The sequence below is a fragment of the Lissotriton vulgaris genome, chromosome 7 (genome assembly GCF_964263255.1).
Source record: "Lissotriton vulgaris chromosome 7, aLisVul1.2, whole genome shotgun sequence".
NCBI classification, from domain to species: domain Eukaryota; kingdom Metazoa; phylum Chordata; class Amphibia; order Caudata; family Salamandridae; genus Lissotriton; species Lissotriton vulgaris.
In genome coordinates, this window is record NC_141695.1 from 470,300,420 (window position 1) to 470,327,481 (window position 27,062).

At 42.9% G+C, this 27,062-nt stretch overlaps 1 protein-coding gene across 2 annotated transcripts in view; it reads left to right on the plus strand.

Annotated features, from left to right (window-relative positions):
• Positions 1-27,062, plus strand: part of LOC147701892 (E3 ubiquitin-protein ligase TRIM39-like) — a 227,115-nt gene that overhangs the window by 53,544 nt on the left and 146,509 nt on the right. The window lies entirely within an intron of this gene.

Consider the following 27,062-nt stretch of genomic DNA (forward strand, 5'->3'; position numbering starts at 1 on the left):
AGGGACTCCTGAGTAGTCAGGAGTCAACAGTTCAGGACAGGTACAGGACAGATAACCTCGTCTAAGTGCAATACCAGCGTTACACTCCTCTCTGGTACTGCTCTCAATTCTCCCCTTCTAGATGGACAGGTTTGTCTTCTTCAGCAATCTCTCTGGCTCTTCTCCCTCTCCGACTCACCATTCTCAATTCTTCTGTCAGAGTGCTCGGACAGCATCTCTGACCTCCGTGGCCTCCGGCGTCCTCTGCAGCAATGATGGGTTGGTGATAAGTCTGACAAGTCAGTGACAGTCTAACTGACTGAGCCTACCTTAGTTATACTATTCTCAATGTATGTACACCCTCCAATGTTTCAATATGTGTGTATTCCCATGTGGTGCTTGGACAATAGGATGGGGAGAAGTCATCACACCATACTATGTAATGTCAATTTTCTTAGGTTCATTGTTCTGTTCCCTCCCCTTACTTTGATTTCCCATGCTTTATTTTTCCCACCCGTATTTCACATTGGGTTTATAACAATGTAAGCAAACTCTTGTTTTCATCTTCCCTTCTTCGGCTCAAGGGGTGCTGTTCCCAGGAGTATCCTCCGGTCACTGTACTCTTGGCAGCCTTTCAATGTCATCTTGTGAAGTTTGCAATGTTCGATGCACGTGTGTTCCCCATGACCAGATGGCGCTTTCAGTCACCCTCCAGGCCCAAATACGAACTAATAATAAAGTCAAAGAAACACATGTTAGGATACAAGTATAAATGAATGCACTGTATACCACTTATTCCTACTCTAATTCCCTTTTTTTTTTTAAACTATTGCATTATCAGTTTTGTAAGACAATCACGATTTAGTTTCTGCGTAGCATGTTCATTATCATGTGAGATTCGAAGCAGCCATCTTAAATACTACTGTGCAGTTTCAAAGATTTCCTACCAAAGCAAAGGACGTCATACTACGTAGATGCAGTAGACGCATGCGCAGAAGAGTTCCTGCATTTCCAGCAGCCATTTTAAGACACCCGGGTTACTTGTTAGTAAAGCACATTTAAAAGTTTCCCCAAGATAGAATAAATGTTATGTGATGCAATTATTAGTACCTACAAAACATGTTGGTTACATTATTACATATTATTTCGAGAGGATTGAATGCAAGCAAGTTTCTTTATGTATGAAACCCTCTTTAATTGCATTCTATGCCATCACTAATTTCTTAAACCAGATGCCAACCTTAGCAATTTCCCTGTTCTATTTCTTCTATTACCTTGGAATTTTCCTTTCCCTTTCTCTTTTGAAAACCTTTCCTTCTTTTGTAAAAGTCCCCTTTTATTTCTTCAAGTTGAATTTCATCATATTTTCTTTTTCTTCCATTTTCATTCACTCCATACCATTTTCTTTTCCTACAGCATTTGCACCAAACCATTATTGTTAAAACTAATAGTGTTATTCCTATTATTGGCATCAGAATTTGACCTATAATACTTTACCCAACATTAGAAAACCAAGTACCTATAGAAGAAATACTATTTGTTAGTTTCTTCCATACACTGTCAACTTCCAGTGGTTTCAATTCTTCTTCCAAATTTGTGATTTTTTTACATATTGCCCAATTTCAACACTTTTGTAAGGTATGTAGGTGCAACAATGGTGCGCCTTCAACATTTTACAGACTCCGCCCTCTTTTGCCAATATTATGTCAAGAGCAAGTCGATTTTGCAAAACCATCGTCTTACCGCAACCTATTCAGTATTGATCAATAAAAATCCTCCAGCAGTGTCAGTCGATAAGCGATCCACCACTGTTGATAATTTACAAATTCTTTGTGTATTCAAAATTACTCCCACTGAAGGTATCACTGCACTGAATATACCTCCTACAATTTCTAAAAAAAACTATCCCTTTTCTTGCTTGTTAGTCCGTTAATTTCTTCATTGCTTCCAGTGATTCTTTTTACATGGTACACCTTTGGGAATACTATTCTGAAATAGCAACTTCCATACCAGTGGTCAGGCAGCTTAAAATAAGCCTTATTTCCACAAACATAATAGACTCCTGGAAATACAGGATCTGTTCCCCCTTTTGGTCCCCAACTCCCTATTATCAGGAAATTACGCTCACATTCACTGGAACCAATACATATATTATTATACTCTGTTTTTAACTTATGGAGACAGATTTTCCCCTTCTTTTCAAGGTCCAGGGAAATAGCAGCATGAGTCTTGCCAACTGTGATAAGGTATTCCCTCTCAGCCCATTTAGGTATCTGAGGTTTCGGTTCAATAGCCCTTCTATGGAAATCCTGTCTCCTTTTCTCTACTAAATTAAAAAATATATTTTCTTCATGTAATTTACATGTTACGTTATGCTTATGTGCTTCAGCTATATCTATTGTCTTCATGGTTAGAAAGTATCCACCCATAAATTGTAAATCTCTACTACTAAGGAAAGGGTTCATATTTTTCCGTAAAGGAATTTCCGAAAAAATCACATCCACATTAGAATAATAATATTGTAACTTTCCAGTTCTATAAAAAAAAACTAGCTAAAATACTACATGAAATACCATATCTCAATGGTAAATGATATGTTACTCCTTCTGCTACAAATGTTGGCATTTTCATGCACACATAACATTCATTAGGGAGGTGCTAGGTGGCGCACAGTCAGGATGGCCGCACCACTGTGAGGCTCTGGTGGCCTGGCGATTTTGATCCATTATTTATCCTATTGTACCACTAAGGATTGGTGTGAACACAGGCGGCTGGCCTGCTGAGACGAGAATGCAACTGGGGTGAAAGATTCCTGACCCACTGAGAAGTTGAGGCGAGACCAGAGTGAGTAGCAGCTGCTGGGGAGTGAGGCGCTGTGGCCGTGGTTACCTGGGATGGATCGCTGTGCTGCGGGAGCCCCGGGGATTCTACATGGCACTGGGCCCTTTGATGTGCAGCCGCGGTCGGGAACACAGAGGTCTGTGGAGGCGAGCGTAGAACAAACTTACACCCCAACGCAAGTATGCTTGGAAGAGGTGTGCCGGTGATTGGGCGCGGGGAGAGGACGGCCACAGGGACAGAAGGCGTCCTCGGTGCCATTTGCATCTGCCGCCTGAGGTGCGAGCGGGAAGAAAGTGCGGTGAAGCGGGCCCGCTGGAAAGCCCCAATCTGCACATTGAGCCCCCCTCGCATGACACTGCCTGGGTTGCTGGGGGAGTAAAACAAATTAACTTTGGACAAAAGGATGACATTTCGTTCCCCACAGGTGAGCCGTTGGTGAGTGTGCAGTGGCTTGGGTCCTCACTGTGCACCAGAACAGTATATTGCATTGGACCCGCTGAGGCAGATCTATTACTCCAGCAAACTGCATGAGCCGGCATACCATACTTCTTTCAGGAAGTGCCCGAACAAGCAGGGAAGCGGATGAATAGAGCCTGAGGATCGTGGCGCTCTGTACTACGCACAGGGGAGTCGAAGGGGGTAGAGGCCTCAGCAAGTGACGGCCTGAAATACAGGTGTAGTGCAAATATATGGTGGCTGATGATAGATCAGCTACAGAATAACACAGCAAGTGGCCCCATGTGCCAACTGACCAGACGCAGCTGCTGCAGATAAGTGAGGAAAGGCCAAATAAGTCACATGAGCTGCTGGATCTGGCCTTATGCCCCATACTCGCCTGCATTGCAATGGGGGTGGCTCCCCACTGAATGGCGGCTGCTGCCACTGACATCCCTCGCAACTGGGTTGATAACGGCAAGCCAGAACCGGCAGGTCACACAACTGCTTGTTGGTGGGGTCGGCGGTGAATGGACATGGACAATCTGTACCACAACATCTGCTGCAGGTAGAGAGGGAATTCGCTACGACCCACCTCCAAGATGAGAAAACCTGATTGTCGACAGCCCCGTCTCACCTTCGATAACAAGAAAAATCCACTATTTCCAACTCGGCGGAAACTGGACCTACTGGTGCGTAGCAGCCTCACACACCCTCACCAACCCTGGAGGAGGATGTAAAGATGCTCCTTCTCGCAATGAAGCATAGTTTAAGTGACCTATCAGGAAAGATGGACAACATGAACAGTAGGCTGGACTTCCTCGTACAAAAAGTAGACAAACGTGACTGCCAAATTAAAGAAGCGGAACGGCGGATATCGGACAATGAGAATGCCACGGCTCAGATGCAGAAGCAGGTGTCGCACATAGACAACATTTTAAAGGTTATAGCAGCGAAGAAGGAAGATTTGGAGGCCAGAAGACGCCACAACAATATCCACATTCTTGGAATACATGAAAGCACGAATACTGGTCACATGGAGGAGTTTGTGGAACGGCTGCTGGTCACTACATTTGGAGCGGACTCCTTCTCGGCGCACATGGTAGTAGAGAGGGCGCACCGCTCCGTGGGTCCTCGGCCCCCCCGGGAATTGCCCCGTGACCCATAATAGCAATGCTGTTAAATTACCGGGATCGAGGCGTGGCCCTCCGGAAAGCCTGAGAACTAAAGCAGCAGCAAGGGAATGAATACACTATTTATCAGGATTTCACAATGGCAGCGCAGGAGACGCGGAGGAAATTTCTGTCAGTAAAGCTCAAATTACGAAAAGCTCAGATCGAATATTCCCTAATGTACCCTGCAAGGCTCCGGATATCTCACAATGGCAAAAAGATTGTCTGCAACAATCCCCAGCAAGTGGAAGACTTTCTTAAAGAACTACAGCAGAGATCACCTCAATGGGAACGCCAGTCCAGATCATCTTCTCTAATGGACGACTGTGATGCATTCTCTTGGGTGGCTGGGTGGGGAAGGTGTTTGCCAATTCAGCGCTAGGGAATATTGAAAGAACCTGCCAGGCAGCTACAGTTCGGACGACCGGGATGCCTGGAGTTGCATGTCACTCTTTTTCTACTGGCATTGCCTCAAGCCTAAGACTACTGAGAACAGCTAAGTGCCCTCACGGCGAAACATGCTACATTTTTTTCTTTTCTTTTCTTTTCTATCTTTCTTTTTTGGGTTATTGTGTCGTTACAATATTGCAACCCCTCGCAACTATTATAGGACAGATGGTGGCCATATGGTAATACTTATCGTCAGGCCCCCTTCCCCTACCACTCCATCTCCACCCCCGTACTGGTACAGATGGACACTGCAAAGAGGCGGAGTGGGACTATGGGAAGGGTTGTTGTGGCTCACCAGTGCCCCACTGTGTGGGAGATGCCCCTTTCTGTTTGTTTTCAACTCAAGTTCTATATAGTGTAAATTTCAATTACACGGAGTTACAGTGGTGACCTCACATAGCATAGATCGTTCTCATTTTGTTTTGGGATACTTAGGAGGATGGGAGGGCAACATAGTACTGGCACGATTGGGGTGCTCTTGTGGGATGGGGAGGGCGGGGTATCAGTGCTAGCCTAACTGGCACAGGATGGGGAATTGTTGGGGAGGGGACGGTTAGGTTGTGGATGTTAGCAGATGTTGTTCTTCTCAGGAGGCAAAGGTTGTTCAGCAGGTTGGATGATTGTGGTCCAGCTGCCACAAGAATGTTAGAAATCACACGCGTTGCCCATAATAACCATCCACTCATAACCGGACGACACATTTTGAATCTATACGAATTAAACTACTCACGTGGAATGTAAGCGGGCTAGGAGACCCCTGCAAAAGACGTCAAATCCTGGCGAGTCTGGACAGGCACAATATACAGATCGCAATGTTGCAAGAAACGCATATAGATCCCCGCCGATGGTCATGTTTCCGAAGCAGGTGGGCCTCTATGAGGGTTTTCTCATCCTACTCCACATATGCACAAGGTACACTCATACTAATCAAAAGAGGCACACCCTTCGTACTAGGCAGTGACCCCTTGGGACGCAGCTGGCCGCTCTGTGGCACGCTAGGCACCCAATCAGTAACCATGGTTTCCTGTTATGGCCCCAATATAGACGCCCCAGACTGCCTCACCAGCCTCTGGGGGCAGATAATTAAGGTGGGATCCACTCACATACTGTAGGGAGGAGATTTTAATGTCGCATTTAACCCTGCGTTGGATAGGTCTAACTCTCTCCCGCAACACTATAGCAACACGCAGGATACCCTATCACAATTATTTTTAGGCCATGGGCTTATCGACGCCTGGCGATACATTCACCCATCTACTAGAGAGGGCACGTATTATATGACTGGACATCCCAACTGGTCACGGCTGGATTACTGGGTCTGTTCCAGGGGGTCCGCTCATGGATACAGTTGGTCGAATATTTGGCCCGAACATACTCCGACCATGGCCCTGTGTGTTTGCCAATTGTGCCACCCAACTTTCTTGAGTCCTTAAGATGCTGGCAGTTGGAACCGGGAGCGGTATTGGACTCCAAACAGAGGTAGGTGAAGAGACCACAGACTTTTTCGCCAGGAATAAGGGCTCGGTTCAGTATGTATGGGAAGCCTTTAAAGTAACAATAAGTCAAAAGTGTGATAACCTGCACTCCTAATAGTGTGCTTTTTTTGATAAATTATAATCGAATATGGTTTGGTGCTGTCCCAAATCTTGACTAGCCTCTGTCTGGTGAAAAAGTATATAAAGATAAAACAGAACCTGTGTGTTGGGACGTACTGTTCACATGCCCATTCAGGTGCTTACGTTTTTCCAAAATTGCTTGTTGCTTATATGGACTGCCTCGTCCAAATTATGACAAATGTTATTCAATATTATTCACCAAATGTTTAAGAAACAAAATCATGCCAATACATAATCAAATCAAATGATTGAAACTCTTCATTTCTTGTCTTTAATTTCTTTTGTTCATGGATATCCACGTGGTTTCACAGAAAATAATCCATTCATGAAGATCATGGGGGAATGGTAGTTCCCTCGTGGCCTCACTATTCTTTTTCATAAGACATAGTTCATATATTTTGGTCAAAAAAGTTCAGATCAGCACAGGTACACATTTGTTTTTCGATTATTTTCAGTATTTTATTTTTTTCATATGTATATCAAAAAACTTTTTTTCCCTTTTTTTCTTTACTGTATATTTTCATCCTTTAATCCATAATGCTTTTTAGTCATATAAACATTAAAATTCAATACATCATTTATATGCTTCTCCGATTCAATATATACATTTTTTTTAAAAGATGAAGAACGAACACCCTGTCTAACACACACCTATCAACACTCACACATTACTCATACATACATATACACACACTTCTCATTACAACTAGAACAATCTCTTTTTTCTGTAGCTGAGGTGGCACAGATAGTAATCGTGAATTTCCACGCCAGGTCGACGCGCGTTTGGGTGGGCTTGTACCACCTTCCTCAGGACCGACAGAGAAAAGTTTGCCTCCTTATAGTGTGGACACAGGGTATCCTCTATACATTGTGTATAAATGCACAGATAGGATGGCACGTGCTGCTCTATCATGTAATTTAGGTTAATACTCCCAGGGGCAAGTTAGATCTGCAGACTTAGTAGCCAGCGTTCTCTTCTTCCTTCGCTCGATTTTCATAAATATCGGTTTGATGAAGTTTTCTTATAACAGTCTGGGGACTGGCCCCTACAGATCCAGTTATCCAATTTCTTCCGTAGTATACTTATTTTTTGTTCTTTTATTCCAATACAAATCCTTATTCAAGACGACCTCTTCGTTCGTATTAGCGTCTCACATCTAACGCGCCCCGTTCGTTCCGGTCAAAACCGCCCCGGTATTCACAACACCCAATGCATTTCAGTATCGACCTTCATCAGGGGAATACTGTAAATAACAGAAACAATTCTATGTAATTCAAAACAGAAATCTTTCTTTCTTGTGTTAGTCTTGTTAACTAAAAGTGATAGAACTAGCCAGTCCCGGCATACCTCTGATCTATTAGTGTTCTTATATAATGTTACATCCACGTTCAGAAGTGTCAGAAAATGTGCAAGGTTGGTCCACAAACTGTTGTGTAACGCTGTGACTATATGTAGTAATTATTGTCAGCAAGTCCTCTGGTCAATTAAGGAATGTCTCTTGTATACAAATGTGATCTAAGTATGTAACCTGTTCCATTTAAACTAAAATAAAGTCAAAAAACAAAAACACACATAACATTCACTAACTTCCATGTTTTCTACATAGTGCACTAACATATTAGCAAAAACATTTAAATCAGTTTCATTTTTATTTACCCAATGATGTAAATCTGTCTCATCTTGTGCTTCTAATTCTACTCTATTTTGCTTAATGTTAGCTACCTTTCCATGTGCACTAGTGTTATTCTGTTCGTTTTTGATCATTAGGTAAGGGATGGCTATTGTCATTCCTAACCATACTAGAAGCACTAAAAATAGGCTACATATACCCATTCTACAGCATCTTTGTATACATCTTCGTTTCGGTTTACCAGCAGCTAGCTCTACTATCAGCCATTTCAGACTACAAACATTTTTCCTCTCTTTTGAGTTTTGTACAGGGTACAACCTAGGGAATCTCTTTCCTTCAAGTTGGTCTCACTTCTTCGTCTATTTGATCAACATTTAATTCTTCATCACTATCTCAACTTATTTCTAGATTCTGTAAATCTTCAAGGATTACATATGTCCATTCAGGACCTTTGAGTGTATTATTCAGTCTTTGAAATCGTGGGCTTCTCCTTCTTGGCTTTTCAGTAGATGGCCCAGATTGGCTTGTCACTTCGTTTACTTGGTCAGGTTCTTCATTTATTGTCTTAAGGTGATATTTCAGTCTCTTGATAATACTAGGCCAAGTATCACCTTTTCTGAGTCTTTTAGCTTGCACTGTGCTTTCAGTCTCTTCAAGTGCTCTTTTGTTTTCGTTGATTTGTGGCACACCTTGATTAGTTCCGTCTTCAGATTTCCTCTATCTGACCTTGTACAGGGATTGTTACATTTGCTTTTTCTTGCTAGATGTGTTCTTCTTCGCTATTCTGACCCTGTTCAGGAGTTAGCTTGCTTTGACTTTGTTCTCCTTCATCTTCCTGAACTTGTTTTTCTTTACCTAACTGGTCCTGCTCAGGTCTTATAATTTCTTGGACTTCTTATGCCTCTGCGTTTTCTCTAATGCCTATCTGTCCCTCCTCAGACTCACAAGTGTTGCTTTATTTGCTTCTGTCTGAGTACATTGCTCTTTCTTTATCTGGTCCTCCTCAGATTTGATGTTAGCTTTATTTTCTGTAATCTGAGTACGTTCTTCTATTCCTGTCTCGTCCTCACTCTCATCCTTTCTTTCTAATTGAGTTTGACTTCTGGTTCTTACAATGATTTCAGGTATGTCCACTGCTGGGATCCAGTCGTCCTGACTAGTGCTAGGTAGTTCTTGATCAGCTACTGCAACATCTATTGCCTGTGATTCTTCAACTGTACAACCATCAGCCCCTTCAACCACTTGAGTTTGTTTTGAATCTACTTCGTCAGGTGCTGGTACTCTCTTCGTATGGCTTGCATGTATCCAATTAGGCAAGCCTGCACATTTTACAGCTGTTGTAACCAATGTAACCTGATGTTGCTTTCCCCACCTTGGTGCTAGGCACGATTCTCGAGTGTGATCTTTCACTACTACCCAGTCACCAGGATTCAGATCATGTGCTTGGTTTGGCTGCCTGGCAACCGTGTCTTCCCCAACCTGGTGAGAGATAGAATGCACTTGGTCAGCCAACTCTTTGCAATACTCCAGTACCAAATCATCAGATATATTCAACAGCTTATGTCCTGGTATACATGCTTGCCTCATTGCCCTTCCCATGAGTATCTCATGGGGACTCAAGCCTGTATTTTTGTCTGAGTCCCATCAGGACAAGATGTAAAGCATTAGGCCACTCCAGTGGGGTGGATGCACACACTTTTCCCAGCCTTGACATGATTGGGCCATTTAGTTGTTCTACCACTCTAGAAGCCTCTAGACGATATGCACAGTACAGTTTTTGTTAAATTTTGAATGCTTTACAAATTAATCGAATTATTTCATTATTAAAATGAGACCCTCGGTCTGATTCAATAGTTACTGGAAAACCGAAGCGAGGAATGAGTCCCCCTTAATAGGAGTTGGGCCTCTGTCAAGCTGTCATTTCTTCTGGTTGGGTATGCTTCCACCCACTTTGAAAACAAACAAACAATGACAAGTACATAATTCAATCCTCAACAGGCAGGTAACTGGATAAAATCAATTTGAAGTCTTATAAATGGACGTTCAGCTTTTCCAATTTTCCCTGTGCAAACCACTGTTTTCCTGCCTGGGTTCATTTGTGGCCAAATTAAGCATCTCTAGCAAAGACTCTCTGCAACATTCCTGAACCTTGCATTAAACCAATCTTGTCGAAAGAGCCTAATCATAACATCTCTGCCTATGTCTGTGTCTCCATGATACATTCTAGCTATTGGTGCAAGTATACAGTCAGGTAACACAGGTCTTCCATCCAGGTAGGTCCACACACCATCCTCAGCACTTCTCTGACAACCTATTTTCTCCCATTCTTCCTTTTCATTTGTCTCTGCTTTGTCTTGTAATTATCTCACTTCCTCCCATGTTCCTATACCCCCAAGTACCCCAAGTTGGCAGCTGATTCCACTTGCATCAATTTTCTTGTTTACTGCTATTTGGTATTTAGTACAATGTTGGGCCACTTGGTCAGCATAACGATTACCAGCTGTCACCTGATCATTCCCTGACTGGTGAGTAGCACACTTGACCACAACCTCTTCTTTTGGTAATTGAATTGCTTCAATTAATTATTTTACAAAATTTACATTTTTGATAGGGGTTCCTGAAGAAGTCATGAAATCCCTTTCCATCCAGAGCTGGCCAAAATCATGCACAACCCCATAACCATACTGACTGTCAGTGTAAATGGTTACTCTCCAATTTTTCCCAGTTTTGCGCAAGCTTTAATTAAAGCTATCAATTCAGCTATTTGTGCAGACTTGACTCCTGGTAAATAAGATGCTTCGGTTATTCCAGCCAATGTGCATACAGCATAAGCAGCACTCAATCCTTCTTCCTCATGGTGCATACACAAGCCATCTACAAACTGCTCATGTTCTGCATTCTTTAATGGTTCCGCCTGTATGTCTGGACGGGGTATGGTACATAATTCTGTGACATCAAGGCCTTCATGTTCAACTTCATCTTTTACTTCTTCAAAATGTGAATCAGGCAACAGAGTTGCAGGGTTTAAGACCGTACATCTGACTATCGTTATATTCTCAGCCCCTAATATGACTCGCTCATGTTTTGTCAGCAGACTAGGAGTAAGGTACTGAGTTCGAGCTCGTGTTAACAGAATTACAACTGCATGTGGGACATACACCATTACAGGGTATCCCATTACAATGGATTCACTTTGTTCTAGACTCCCGCATGTTGCTGCTACAGCTTTTAGACATCCTTGCAATGCAGATGCCACTGGGTCCAAAGTAGCAGTGAAATATGCCACAGGACGTCGCATTAGGCCATGTCTGTGTTAGGGCTGAGAGTGCACAATTGTCTCTTATATCACAGAATAATGTGAATTCTTTGGAATAATCTGGCATACCTAAAGCAGGTGCTTCACATAGACAGTTTCATAGTTTCACAAAAGCGGTCATGCTTTCATCATCCCATTCTACTGGGTCTTTTGCTTGTTTCTTAGTCATTTGTATCAAAGGTTTAGCTAGTACTGCACATTCCACAATCCACTGCCTGCAATAACCTACTACTCCAAGAAACATCCCTATTTCTTTCTGGGTCTCTGGTAACTGCATATGTCTTATTATTTTTATTCTTTCTGAGGTCACTCTTCTGACACCTCTTTCTATTTGGTGTCCCAAATATTTGACCAAAGGTGTGCAAAATTGTAATTTTTCTGGCGACACTTTATGTCCACCTTCTGCAAGGTGATTCAATAACGCAATGGAATCAATGATACAGTAATTCCGAGTTTTTCACCCGACTAGTGAGTCGTCAATGTATTGCACCAAGACTGATTGTCTTGGCAACACCAGAGATTCAAGAAATTTTTTCAAAATCTGATTGAAAATTGTACGACTTTCAGTCTACCCTTGTGGAACACGATTCCAAACGTAAACATGCTCATCAAATTTGAACGAGAATAAAAATTGGCTATCAGGATGCAATGGAATGGAGAAAAAGGCATGTCATAAATCAATGACAGTGAACCACCCTGCGTTCCACGGTATCTGATATAAGATTATTGCTGGATTTGGCACTATCGGACAACAATGTACGACAATTTTGTTAATTTTCCTCAAGTCTTGAACCACTCTATATTTTCCGTTCGGTTTCTTTATACCAATCATAGGTGAATTACAGGGACTACTCATTATTTCTTTTAAAATGCCTTGCGCAAGCAATTGGTCAGTCTCTGCTACGACACCAGCTTTAATTTCTGGGCTAATTTTGTACTGTCGAATATTCGGGTAAACAGCACCTTCTTTTACAGTTACTTTTACTGGGTCTACATTTGTCATTAATCCTACCTCTTTTCCAGTGAAATCCCACACATCAGAATTTACTGTATTTTGGACCTAATCTGGTAACTCGTCTGGTGTCATCGTAGAAAACATGTCATTCACTCTGTTCCTTGTTTAGCTAACATGATCTTGTATACTCCGTCTTCATCAGGAGTCTGAATTGCAACACAATCCAGTGTGCAAAATATTGTGCAGTTCATTTTGCACAATAAATTCCTTCCTAACAGGTTCACGGGGCTTGAGTCGCACACCACAAACGTGTGCATTTCTCTAAAGTTGCCAATAAATACCTCCATTGGTTCGGTAATTGGAGTCCTAATTTGTTTATTAGAAACGCCCACTACTTGGATCCCTTCTCCCGAGGGATAGGTTTGCGATGTCTGCTGTTCTCACTGTAGAACGGGTAGCACCAGTATCCAATAAGGTGATTTCTTTTCCTTCAACTTTACCTCCTATAAATGGACCTGACTTATCTACCGGCAAGGATGCGCCAAGTACACACTCCATTTTCCCCCACTCAGGCACCATCATTGGGATTCCGCCTCAAACAATTAATCCTGCAAAAGAAACTGTGGGGTTACAGAATTTTTCTTACCACTTCCCTCTGAAATCCGGTGTCCACACTGTACTTGGCTTGACTCACAAAATCTGGCATAGAGCCAGGTGGCAATTGACTCTGTACAACCTGCTGTGGTTGCCTAATTAACAGCTCATTCTGCTTTTGTGGATTAACATTTTTAGTTTGGACATTATTATTCTGTATAAGTTTACACTTGTTTTTCCAATGCCCCAATTTTCCGCACCTGTGACAGGGAAACTTTTTCTTTGCCTCCTCTTTGCTCATTCTCCCTCTTTGTTTACCCACACTGTTTTCACCTTGACCTGGCCCTTTTCCTAAGTTTTCTGCCTGATTATTTAGCTGAAGTTATTGCTATTCTGCTAATTTAACTTGGGTCCACATTACTTTTTCTTCTAATTACCTTCCTCTACTGTCAATTTCATCCCTACAATACTTTGCATACTTAAGGATTTCATCTATTGGCTTCGCTTGCCAGCATAACATGCTGTTTAATCATTTGCTGTATTTCCAACCTCAACCCAGACACAAATCGATACACAAAATGAATCATGTCTTTATTCTCAATGTTCTCAAACCCACTGTATTGCTTGAACACCTGTAAGAGACGTTCGTAATACAAATGTACTGACTCGTCTTTTTCCTGGGTGATTCTGTCTATTTTTTCCCAATCAGTTTCTTTTGGTGGAATTTTCCCTTTCAGAAAAGTAATCACCTGATGATATTTGCTCATCACTTCGTCTGACCGGGCTCCTGTTTTTACATCTCTTGGGTACTCATCATTAGGCCAATCTACTGTGATTTTACATTCTGCCCATACATCAGCAGGAACAACGTCAAACAAACCATCTAAATCCTTCAATAAAACTTTCAAAACCTTCACAAACCTTTCACCTTTCCTGTAACATTCTACTGGTTTTTCTCTAAGCTTTGGGAAATCATTTGTAAATGATAAAATATCTTGTTAGGTCCAGGGGACATGTACATAATCTCCTCCCGGAACTTCTCTCATTGGGCACAACCTTTCAACTTTTTCTGCTTCTTTCATTAAGCACTCAGATGTTGTTCGATTTGCCTGTGCTTCTTCCTTTTTCTTGGCCCACCTAACTTTCCATCTGTCCAAATCTCCCCATTATTGCAAAAATGTCAATAGCTCTTTTATCTGTAATTTTCTCCCTGACACATTCATGTTTTTTAAGTCTTTGTCAGAGAATTCTAGTCTATATGGTTTCTGACATACTTAAGATTTACCTCTGTCGATTCCCATTTCTGAAGCCAAATTTATCAGTTTTTGGTGAAATATTTTCGTATTTTGGGTGATACTTCTGCATATGAATAATAACTCTTCTTCACTGAAAGTATTTAATCTTTCCATTTCTACATTTCCAGCTACCATTTCTTCCAATTTTACTCATCTCGTGTCCAACTTTCTATTTTTTCTGGGGTTACTACAATAGCACTCTTTGTCCCTGTGGGTGTTTCGATCTGTACCTCTTTGTTTTTTTTCAAAGATATGTTTATTAAAAGTTTTTTTTTGTTTACAGCTTACAAACTGAGAAAGCACCATCACATCATCTCACGCAGGGGTTTAGAAAGCCTCAGCAGAATTATAACAACTGAACAAGATGCATTGCTCAATATAAACCAGTTCCTTTTCTTGTTAAGTGGCCCGAGTGGTGGGTACAGTTTCTAAACATGCTAGAGCTTGAAATGAGTCCTTCCTGGGGCAAGATGCGAGCAGGCAGTTCCATAGAAGGCTCGTCTTCCTTCTGCGACGGTAGTTCCTCCAAATCGTTCAACTGGGGTGCTTACATGAAAGGAACATAAAGCATGTACAAACTTATCCCAATGTGGGCTATCCTAAATATAGGACATAACCCCCCCTTAATACCCTCCCCCCACCCTACCCGTGGTTGCTTTAACACTCATACAATCGAGGAGTCATATTACACTGGGACTCCAATCAAAATTGAAAGAGATGAAGGGCTCTTATGCTGGAAGGATACACAGCTGATTGGAGGCCTCTGGAGAGGAAGGAGACAAGGGGTCCCCACTTAAATTCAAAGTTCTTGTAGTTGTCCCTGAAAATATCAGACATACGCTCTCGGCTAAGCAATCTCCATAGAGTCCCTCCTCTTCCAGGCGACCGCCAAGGTAACCTTAGCCACTCCAATACACAATCACGTAATCATTTTATCAGCTTGAGTCTGGTGTTCCAGGGAGGAGTCTCGAAGCCCCAAAAGGACATCGGCCATGGTGGTGGGGATGGTATAACCCAACATGTCTTATGTGTGCCAACATTTCTTCCCAGAAGGGGTGGATAGCCGGGCAATCCCACCATTTATGTTGATAATCCCCATGTAATCCGACCCTCTCCATTATCTATCAGAGGTGGCGGAGAAGATCTGCCGAAGTTTGGATGGATGCAGGTACCAATCTATCATGGTCTTCAGGTGTGCTTCACTGAGTTCATTGGAGTGACTGAAGCATTCAATGTCGGACCATAGGTGCGTCCATTCCTCATCAGACATAGGACGGTGAATCAAGTCTTCCCTCGTGGACATATACCTGGGGCGTGGGGATAGGGCGGTTTTAAGCAGGAAGCTATACATAAACAAAATCACTCCTTTCATAGTAGTAGTCTTGGTGAGGAGCACCTCAAATTTCGGGAGAGGCCGAGTGGCTGCCTCCCGGGCCTCCCGGACCTGAGGAGTAAGGGCTAAATGCATCAATTCTGTATAGTGGTATCTTTCTGCATTCTCTAGTTCATAGTCCCGCTTACATTTATCAAAAGTGAGAGAGTAAACATTTTGGAACAAATGTGTCAGAGCTAGGCAACCCCTCTTTTTCCAGGCATCAAAGGGTGCCTCATGTTGGGCCAGGGAAAATGCTGGGTTGAAGTGAATTGGAGTAAATAGGGAGGGGAACGAGGTCCACCTATCGTCACCCGAGACTGAGTCCCACACTTTTAGGGTGGTGCGTGTGGGGGTGCTAATGTATGTATTGGAGGGTCTGTCCTTGCGGGGGCGCCACACCAAGTCCCAAATGGTCCTCCCCGTCACGCTGCAATCCATATGTAACCATTGTTTTTCGGATTCCTGTTGTGACCATTCAACCAAAACGCGTTGTGGTATAAGAGGATGTCTGGGCGTCCAACTCCCCCCATCTGTGCGAGAGCGGTGCAGAAGAGAGTAAGAGAAGCGGGCACGTCCACCCTGCCAAATAAAGTATAGAATCATGGCCTTCTCTTTTCGAAAGAAATCACTCTCCAGTTCAAAGGGTAAGGCCTGAAAAAAGTAGAGGGGCTTGGGCAGGAGAGGCATTTTCAAAGAGTGTATGTGGCCTAACCATTACCGGAAAAGAGGTTTCCATTTCGTAAGTTCTATTTGAATGCGTGCAAGGATGGGAGGGAAATTGGCAGCATATGGTCCTTCAATTCTCTGCGTTAGTTGAACCCCCAGGTATTGGATGGATGAGGTAGCCCATGATAGTGTAGCGAGAGACTGAAGCCGGAGGACTTCTGCGGACGAGATGGTTAGGTTGAGTATGTACGATTTGCCTAGATTTGTTTTAAACCCTGACACTCGTTCGAAATGCTCAAGTTCCGACTGTAAATGTGGGAGGGACGTAGCGGACTCAGACAGGGATAAAAGGACATCATCCGTGAACAGGGATATTTCATGGGACTCTCCTGTGAAATATCGGGGTTAGTCCTAATCGCCATGGCTAACGGTTCGATGCTGAGAGCAAAAAGTGCCTCTTGTGTGGGGGAAGGAGGATGACTGTATCCCGTTAATCACCACTCTAGAGCCAGGGTGGCGGTAGTAGCTCTAATCATATTGAGAAATGTAGGTTTAAAACCGAATGCTGTAAGTGTGTGGAATAGGAATACCCAATCAACCCTATTGAAGGCCTTCTAGGCGTCCAAGCCCACTAAGACCGCAGGAATTTGGCATCTGTTAGCCTTTTCTATCAGATGTATGATTCTATGTGTATTATCGTGTGTTTGACGCCCTTTGATAAATTCCAACTGGTCCGGGTGGATGAGGGCGGGCATGAGGTGATTTAAGCATTTGGCAATAATTGAAGAATACAGTTTAGCATCAAGATTCAAAAGGGCAATCGGCCTATATGATGCGCAGCGTTGGGGATCTTTCACCGGTTTGGGAATCACTGAGATCACAGCCTCAGACATGGTGTCGGAGGTCGCGCCGTCCTCTGCCATTTTGTTAAAAAGACGTACAAGATAGGGGGTAATGTCGGGGGCAAATGTTTTATACAAAAGGGCTGTCCGGCCCAGGAGCTTTGTGGCCGTGGTGACATCATCTATGGTAATAGGAGCAGTGAGCAAGTCATTTCATGCATCGGACACCTGGAGCAGGGGTTGTGACTGGCGGTAGTCCTGTTGGGCATCCGAATCTAAGGATTCCCCAGAATATAGGTTCCCATAAAAAGTTCGGGGAGTTCGATCAGAAGCATATTTGTGCGGCTCTTAGAGTAGAAAACAGACATAAAGAAGGCCAGACTTAATGAAAGCCCATGCCTAGAAAAACGCATTATTAAGTCATTCACATTAACAAGAAACACTTCTAACAACATTGTTGGTCCTTGCCTGAATCCAAAAGCAAATCCTCGACTGTTAAACCCACTTTGCCATAGGTAATAGGAAATGGCATCAGTCTTACTTATAAAGTCTACAATGTCCATGATCTCTCCTCTATAGAAAGTGTCCGACGCCTCAGAGACAGGGCCCGCAGCGGGCACATGATTGGGGCCCTCCTGGCTCTCCCAGTAGATTCTGGCCCCTGCTGCGCATCATCAGAGGCTTCTAGAGACGTCGGCCATTACTACTGGTAGGCAGGAAGCTGTGTAGCGCGGCCCATGGCGCGTCCATGAAGCAATCGGTGCCTTCCTCTGCGTGGCCCAGACAACCATGCTGAGGTTGATGGAGCTCCTCGGGTAGATTCTCCAGCTTTGCCTTGGGCGGGGACATCCTCTTCAGATGGAATGCCGAGAAGATCCAAGCTTTCCTGTTGGTCAGTGATATGGTGTTGTTTGTTCTGAAATTCAAAACTAAGCCCAAAGGGATATGTCCATCTGTACCTGATCTTGCCGTCCTGCGACTTAGTGGTAATGGGTCTGAGCAATTGTCTTCGTGCCAGAGTCGATGGAGCGACATCCTGATAGATGGTGCAGGAATGGCCTTAAAATGTGACGGACTCCTTCGCACTGGCTGCCTGGAGAACCGCCTCTTTAACTTTTTAGAAGTGGAATTTTGCCAGGATATCACACAGCCGTTTCTTCTCCCCGTGTTGTAGAGCCCCCACTTGATGAACTCTGTCCAATTTTATTTTGAAAGTCTGTGGGATCAAAATCTTCATGAAGAGACCCACCACGAAGGCCTCCAAGTCGGGCCCTTCTGCACACTCCTTCAGGTCCCTTATTTGTATGTTCTCCCTCTGTGCTCTGTTCTCGAGGTCCTCTGCCTTGAGTTGCAACTGGTGAAGTTGCTCCTTAAGAAATCGTACATCGTCGTGGAGTTCGGTAGAGAGTTGTTCTTATTCCGGATGGTGTGCCTCGAGGTCGAGAACTCTAGTGCCTACAGAATCCACATCTTGTTGCAAGGATGTCAAACTTTCCGTCAAGTCTGATTGCAGTTGGTCCATGGAAGTTTTTATGTCTTGGCTAATGTCACTGCGTAATTCAGATTTGAAGTCTTTGAACATGGACAAAAGTTCCGCCTTCGTAAGAGCCATTGCTGCCGAGCTTGCGTCTCCCCGTAGCATAGATCATTTTTCTGCGGTCGAGAAGAAGTCTGAGACCTTATTGGGTATCTTTCCTGCTGTCTTCTTAGGCGGCATAGGGCAAAATCTTCAGAATTGTGTAAGCGTAACCAGAACTTAGTGCACAAGGTACCGACTGGGAAGCGTCATTTGGTGGTGCCTGAACGGTCGATCTCCTTGTCAATAGGGTTTGTACCTTGAATCCTGCAAATGGATCATCTCAGGGGTTCAGCTAATCAGTCCCCTGGTGCATAAAGGCTGCCACTGTCGTTGTGAGGGAGCTTAATGAGCAGGTGCGCATCGGTGCCCTAAGAAGAGTAGAAAGCCTTAGGATGTTGTCCCTTCAGTCAGAAGCTGCAGTGTTAACAGCAAGATGCCCGCCTGTGTCGAGCAGGGTTGTCAGTAAAAGGATTGTGGACTGTGTTAGGCAGGTGCTGGTGGGTCCCGCAGGCAGGGGGAGGCGTGTAAGCCTGGTGTTATCTGGCATTGGTGTGTAGTAGCCCCCAAGCCTTCAGGCCATTTCCAATTGTGCACCACAATGCCTAGGGGGCCGAGGTTTTGAGTGCAGTGCCCAATGAACCTTCTAATGTGGAGCTAGCAGGCGGCTCTGGGCAATGATCCAAGAGTGCAAAAGTCCGCAGCCATTTAGTGGCACCCAGCTGCCATTTTGAGGTCAGGCATGTGATGGGGAGATGAAGTTCAGCTGACTTTAAATGGGTAAATATACCTCTGCTGCTGCCCTTGGGCCACCCGTTACCTTGCCTCGCAATCCGTACTCCAAGTGGGGGTTACACTGTTTCTGATCGCCGACGTGTGGTTCGGAAGGGCTCTCGTCGCCGCAGACGTCACGCCGCCATGTTAGCCTGTCATGCCTTCCCCCTTCAATATGGTGAAGTCAAACGGGGCAGCTCCCGTGAAGATCAATGTGCGCCGATTGACTCCGCCGATGCCTCACATCTTCACACGCCTGTAGACTTCGTTTGCGGTGAGTTGAAGATGCCGCATCCGCTGCTTCCCCCCCCCCCGAGACAGTGCGCGGACTGGGAGCCGAGACGGGTCACGTCCGCTCGGCAATCTTGCTCGGCCATGCCCCCAATACCATCTGTACCTTTTTGAGCATCCTGGTGTAATTTTTCTAAATTAATCGTTTATTGGCTCTCTTATTGGCAAATGCATTAAAGAAATTATCGACACATTCACTTGCCTGATCATCAATTATAATATTTTCTTTTCTAGGTTGTGTGATCGGTGTAGTCAGAACAGGAGTTTTAGGACAGTTTGTTTTATCCCCATATAAAGGAACTATGGGACCTATAGTTACCGGTATTGTTAGTGCTTCAGGATTTGAACTTAACTGGGTTATTTTCTGAGTTAACTCACTTCTGTTTTTATTTATTGCTTCGCTTTCCTTTTCTTGTAGTACCCTTTCCATTGTAGTCTCATGTACCACCTGCGGAACCAAAGGTGTTTTCAGAAGCGGGGCACTAGGGGTAATTCTATTTAATTCTTCTTGATAAGGTGGAGGATTTTTTCATTAATATATTTTCAAAATAACCATCTTCTGATGGAAATTTGGGATAAAATGTACTCCAGTTACTGTCACATCATAGTCTATCTCACTCAAAGGCCTCAGTTTCCCATTCTTCTAAGGCTTCGTACTGGGTTAATCTGAGTTTTAGTTCTAACTCATTCATGCGAGTTCGTAAATTATGTAGAATTCTCCCATTAAATGTTCGATACTCAAGGAATGCTAATACTCCATCATCTTTTGTGTACTATATACAATTTTCTAACCATACACAAGTGTGGTAGCCTCTTTCTATCATCATATATGATGCAGGTGTATTTGGTGGAGGAATAATAATTCCTTCTCTAGTTTTAATTGGTTTATCCTTTTTAAAATACTTATTCATTTTCTGCACAAATTACATTTTTCTTTTCTCCCAGTACATTGTTTTTGGGTTCCCTCTAATGTATTGTTCATAAGCAAATCCTAAAAATCTTCTGTCAGGATGGGGTCCCTATTATAGTAGGATCGGGGCTCCACATATAATCCCCACTGTCTATTAACACCTGAACTTCGATTTTGGCAACTAATCAATTGTTTACTTCTAATCTAATACTTCTCCAAATCCAGCGCTTCTTTTATTCTACTGACCGATCACCGTTTGGTTTACTGAATTATTTCAACCAATGCTTGCGTAGCTTTTCTGTGACATCAAGTTCACTCCTCTTGACTCACCTCTCCCTTACAATTGTACCTCGACTACATTCCTGCTGTTTTCTACCAATCCCAGCGCGCCTCTCAGTGACGTCAGTGCAACAATCGCAACTGACCCCTCCTTTGCAAGGTAATACGTAACTCAATTTCTTTCAATTTTACTTACGCATTTCATTAATTAACAACATAGAAACATTCACTATTGTGCCTGATTGACTAATTCAAAGGAAATTCAATTTATTTCGCTGCGAGTAAAACCTTCCGTTTACCCTTCACACACTACGGATAAAACCTCTTCCGCTTACTCTTCACTCAAGCATCAAAGAACCCGTTACTCCTTCAGTATTACCCTTTGTAGGGGATATAAGACCTAAGTTTCACCAGCAAACTCCTTTGCTACCGATCACTCTTACTTTTATACAAGAAAATAATCCCTAATTAGTGCTTCAATTTCTACCTAACTTTTCACACTTTCTTGACCCAGGCCAGTAACCTCACTGCAGTGTGGCTTCCATTTACCACCCGCTATTCAACATCCTGGGGGACTTCTGGACAACATGAAACAATACAAACAGGTTTAGGTTAATACATAAATCAATATTCCAATACACAACTAACTACCTATCTTAACTAAAACCTAACCATCCTCTGCTACCAAGAAATACTGAAGGAGCGAGATTACCAGCTTGGGTTTATTCTAAACACCATACTCACCTGGGCCCATAAAACATTCATACAATAAGCTGGTAATCATACGCTGGCGATCAGGGCTTAAATTTACCTTATAATAACTATACACAATTTCTTACCAATGGTTTATCACCTTAGTTCTCAATTTCCTCTGGTTGATAGATCAGGTTGTTAGCATAATAGGTATAATTTACATTTACCTTTTTATCTGACTGACCACAGACTTGGGAGAGTTTTAAAACCTTTATCTATGCAATAATTGTGTGAGTCAAATACCAGTACATGTGAAACTCCAAAGCTTTTCAAAGAGAAATTATGATTTAAGTAAAGACATAAAGACTTAGTAAAATCTTATGACGTTGGTACCTGGGATGGGTGGAAAAGGAAATGGCACAAGGACATACCACACAGATTTATATTTACCTAGAATGGTGTGATGACCAACCCCTGGCCAAGGGCTGAACAAAAGGGACTCCCTAGTAGTCAGGAGTCAACAGTTCCAGACAGGTAACCTCTTCTAAGTGCAACGTCAGTGTTACACCCCTCTCTGGTACTGCTCTCAAATCTCCCCTTCTAGATGGACAGGTTTGTCTTCTTCAACGATCTCTCCAGCTTTTCTCCCTCTCTGACACTCCGTTCTGAATTCTTCTGTCAGAGTGCTCGGACAGCTTTTCTGACCTCTGTGGCCTCCGGCGTCTTCTGCAGCAATGATGGGTCGGTGACAGGTCAATGATAAGTCTGACAAGTCGGTGACAATGTAACTGACTGAGCCTACCTTAGTTATACTATTCTCAGTGATTGTACCACCCCCCAATATTTCAATATCCGTGTATTCCTGTCTGGTGATTGGACAATGGGATAGGAAGAAGTCATCACACCATACTATGAAATGTCAATTTTCTTAGGTTCATTGTTCTATATTCCTTCCCCTTACTTGGTTTCCCATGCTTTATTTTTCCCACCCGTATTTCATTTTGGGTTTATAACAATGTAAGCAAAATTTTCTTCTTCCCCTCTTCAGGTCAAAGGGTGCTGTTCCCAGGAGCATCCTCTGGTCACTGTACTCTTGGCAGCCTTTCAATGTCATTTTGGGAAGTTTGCAATGTTTAATGCGCCTGCGTCCCCATGACAAGATGTCGCTTTCAGTCACCCTCCAGGCCCAAATACAAACTAATAATAAAGTCAAAGAAACACATGTTAGAATACAAATATAAATGAATGCACTGTATACCACTTTTTCCTACTCTAATTCCCTTTATGTATTTAACTATTGCATTACCAGTTTAGTAAGACAAGCAAGATTTAGTTTCAGCGTAGCATGTGCATTATCATGTGAGATTCGAAGCAGCCATTTTAAATACTACTGCGCAGCTTCAAAGATTTCCCACCAAAGCAAAGGACGTCATACTATGTAGATGCAGTAGATGCATGCGCAGAAGAGTTCCCGCTTTTTCAGCAACCATTTTAAGACACTTGGGTTAATTGTTAGTAAAGCACATTTAAAAGCTTCCCCTAGATAGAATAAATGTCATGTGATGTAAATATTAGTACTTGCAAAACATGTTGGTTACATTATTACATAATATTTCGAGAGGATTGAATCCAAGCAAGTTTCTTTCTTTATGAAACCTTGCTCCAGCATATAAGGTATGTATTGGACCTAGTGCAAAAACAACAGTTGATGGACAGAATGCAGAACAATGTCCTACATTCACCCCAGTACAGAGATCTGGGCCTAAATCCATCTGTATTGGACCCAGTGTTATTGGTGAATAACTGAAATTGATGTGGAATTGGTCCTCCTTATTGTACTGTCGAGAGACGTGTGTAATGTAAAAATAAAAGTCTGGTTCCTCTTTGTTCAATACAAAAGTTTACTAAGGTATATATTTTGAATCACCTGAATTCAAGTTTGGACTTTAATGAAGTTTTTCTGTTGCTTAAATGCTATTTTAACCAAAAAACGGACTTTGTGCATGCTAAAATAATTTTAAAGCTTTTTGTTGGTGCCTCCGAATCATGCAGACTTCATTCCACTCTAGTGCTAATTTTGCATACCTTTCCTTGTCAAGTTACGCTAGTGACCAGGGTTACCTCCAAGGACACTGTACTCCCACTTTGAATTGTGGTTTCACTTGTGGAGGTGCAACTGTATTGTAACACTTTTCAAATGACACCTAGGTTGGGCTCTCCCGTTTTTTGGATTGGGGGTTTGTTGGGTCTGCCACAGCGACAACAGGCACACCTCCAACTGAGTCCTTTGCACACAGATTAAGGTAAGTACTCCAGCTGAGACCTGTTGGGGCTTGAGACGTTTGATTCCGCGCCAGGACACTCTAGAGTATTAGTGCGCGATACAAGCTTTCTATAACCTGACATAACATATCTGCTCATTAGACTCCCTTATAGTGATAAAGACACATGGCATAAAAAAGTCAAGAACAGACCCTAGGTCACAGCCATATACAGAAGTCGACTTACTGGAAACACTCTGTTTTCTGTATTGTAAAATGTTTCCGATATCACAACATATTTAGTTTTGTAGTAATTTTGAGATACCGGTCATAAGTAATATAAAGCACATATTTAAGACACACACACTGTCTTGAAAATCGAACTATCAAGAGTTAGTTTGGAAGTTACTAGGGCCTGAATCTTAAACCCCTCTTTACCTCCCTTGGGCTGCACCCCTTGCTACCCTGAGAATCAAGTGCTAAAGGGGTGTGTTTGAATGGACCAAATTCCCGAAATGTGGCCCAAATACATCAAAAATACCCAGTAGCTCCAGAGCCTGTTCAAACAATGATATTTTGTGTTTTTCTTAAACAAACCCCTGTCTGGAGGGTATTGTTTCTGAAAAACAAAAACACATGGCAACCATCTGGCATTCATTTTTTTCCAAAGATGCATTGTCCTTACTGGTGGATACACTAGCAAACATATCCATGCTGACAAGGGAAGAATCTCTAAATTAGGGGGGCAATCAACCATCAGGAGGGTGGAAGCGGGACCTCTCCCAATCTGGCAGGCTCAGCGGGCTGCCTGTCATACTATAAGAGGCTGTAGAATATTCTATTTGACAATTTTTCAGTCTTCCGTGTATCAGTTGAAGAGATGCATCTTCTGTTAGTCTAACAGCTAAAATGTTGCAGTATCTTTATTATGTGAGCAAAGTCAGAGTAATATTAGCATGGACGTAATTTTGGGGTCACCAGGGGCCATAGCTGCGCCCTTGGCTAACCCCTTGCGATCCCTGGAACTTCCTTTGTGGCCCCCAATCTCACGGGTGGCAAAGTCAATGGCAGCAGCTTCGGGGCAGTTCACCCTTATGAGTGTCGGTTGGGATTCCATTTTCCTTGTGTTCTACCAATTATTTATTACCCTAATAGTGAATAATGTTATATTAAGGTAATAAAATGGTGTGTGTACAACTGACTAGAATGGTACATTTCCTCGCAACTATGGTATATAAAAAAATATTTGAAATGTATGTTGTGTGCATGCTTGTGGGTGAGTGTGTTTATGTGAGAGTAATTATGTATGTGTAAGTGGGTGTACATGTGCAAGCATGTGTGTATGAGTAAAAGTGAGTGAAAATTAATCACAGGTAGTGAGTGATAATGTGTGAGATTGAGTGTCAGGAAGTGAGTGTGAGTGAGTCAGAGTAAGAGCGACTGATTGAGAGTAAAGAGTGACTGCAAGTGAGTGAGAATGAACAAGCGTGAGGCATTGTTGGGGAGTCCGAGAATCACTGAGAGTGAGAATCCGTATGAGTAAGTTTAAGCATGAGTGGCAAAGTATGATTGAGTCAGAGAAAAAGTGAATTTGAGTGCAGGCATGTGTGAGTCTGAGTGAGTTCTAATAGGTAACAATGAGTAAGAATTATGGAGTTAGAGTAAGAGTGAGCAACAATGAATGAGTAGGGAAAATGATTAAGTGTGAGTGAGTGAATGTGAGCTTGAGTGAGAATGTAGTATTATACCGGTGAGTCTGCCACTTGCCCTGGCATAGTGAATGTAATTATTGTCTTTCAGAGGCACCCATTGCAAAACACTTGCACTGGCAATCCTTACCATGGCAGACACCTGTGAACAATTACGATAGAATGGAGGTGCTGGTGCCCTTTTGGCATGATTGAGGAAATACTTAGCATAGTGACAACTGAAGCACAATGTAGATATAAGAACATTGGATGTAATTATTGTCATGAGGGAGTGTGATGTTCAATATAGGTACCCCAATACCGGCTCAAGTACTGAATGCACCTTTCACCTACATTCCCCTGATATTACACTGCATACCAGTTCTTAGTACTGATCTTTTACCGAGTTACGGTAATGTCTAAAGATAACATGAGGTTTTCTTCGAAAAGCTTAAGTATCATTCATTATGCATGAGGATTCTTGGAATCACAGCAGGACAGCAGGCCTACCATCTCCTGCATAATAACTATGTATAAAGGTCATTCCTTCCGTCAACCCAGTCCGACATGACACAGCAAGGTATATCCCCATGGGGGTTCCACTTTGGGCATATATACACCATATATTGCTGAGGTAGTCCGAGGAGCAAAAGAATACACTGACACGAGACGCTGAGGCTCCTGCAAGCAGACAGTCCAGAACGCAGTGTCTGACATCTCTTGCGGGGTGTCCTTCTCGAGACCAAGACGGGGTCCCAAAGTCTCTCACTTCAGGTAATTGGGTTGACTTTATCCTAGAGGGATTCTTGGCTTTTTCACCTACATACATGCCAGGTACATTTAGGTACATCTAGTTCGGGTCACATTGTAGAAGTACGCATTCTACTGTCACGCACTTTATATATTTGCCTGTTTTCATTGTTTTAGCACAAGGGTAGAAATCTACCATCCTTTTACTCTGTTAGTGATTATAATTTATATATGTTACTGTCTAGTGGTTGTTTCTGCGCACCTATTTTACACTAAAATGACGCTGGTTAAATAAATGCTTATTGAAAAACGTCCTCCCCGTTTATTCTGTGTATTTCTATGGGACAAAGTGAGCCCGAATGACTGAGCGAAAAGTATTGCACTGTTTCCCCAATCCTGAGGGATCAGGGCTGTCATGTTCGATAGTTGCCAAGAACTATTCTCTCCTGGTAAGGGGGTTTATAGTGGCGCTGTGAGCTAGCTGATATATAGGCTAAAAAACCTGGTAGGGGCGTCTAGAATCAGTCTGACACCAATCATACCTATATGTTGTCTAAACGGGCAGATCCTATATGGGTTTATAGGAACTACACATTATGGCACCACCAACGTTGGTTTGGTACTTATTTAACGGTCAAATCTGAGCAGTTCAGTTGTGCTTTTCTCAGAGACC